This window comes from Notamacropus eugenii, chromosome 1, assembly GCF_028372415.1.
Source record: "Notamacropus eugenii isolate mMacEug1 chromosome 1, mMacEug1.pri_v2, whole genome shotgun sequence".
Taxonomy (NCBI): domain Eukaryota; kingdom Metazoa; phylum Chordata; class Mammalia; order Diprotodontia; family Macropodidae; genus Notamacropus; species Notamacropus eugenii.
This window is the reverse complement of record NC_092872.1, coordinates 2519314-2520000: the sequence shown is the minus strand read 5'-3', so window position 1 is coordinate 2520000 and position 687 is coordinate 2519314.

Below are 687 nucleotides of genomic sequence, written 5' to 3'. Positions count from 1 at the left end.
GAATTCTTGCCTACAGTAGCATATGTAAGGATCACTTGAATTAAATTTACCAATACCCATCCTTTTGAGTTCACTGACACCCAAGATCTCAATGTTTAATCTTTCCATCTCCTGTTTGACTATATCTAGCTTACCTGGGTTCATTGATCTGCAGTTCTTTTATATCTTGAAGAAGAATTATCAGGCACAAACAAGGCCCTTTGTGAAATGTACACATGGATTCTGATATCTGCTTGGAGTGGGAGGAATGGAGGGTCAGGTCCTAGGGTCATAGATTTAGAGTATAAAAAGGACCTGGAGAAGGGGGGTTAGAATTTCTTAGGGACCTAGGAGGTCATCAAGTCCAACCCTTCATTTTGCAGATGCGGAAACTGAAGCACAAAGAGTAGAATTAGTATTGCCCAGGGTAACCAATCTAACCAGGGTCTGAAGCAGAATATGGATTCGTGTTCGGCTAGCTTCCTGAAAGCTGTAGGACATTAGGGGGTTAGGAGAGGTTTTGAGAGTCCTGTTACTCTTCCTGGATGACTCTTTAAAAATACATTTTATTAATACCACTTGTCTTTACATCACAGTCATTTCTGGGAAAGGAAAACTTTTCCCTCCCCCCCTTCCTCCCTTCTCTTCCCTTCTCCCCCTTCCCTCCCATTGAACCTGCTCTTGTGGCAAAGAAAAAGATTAAGTAAA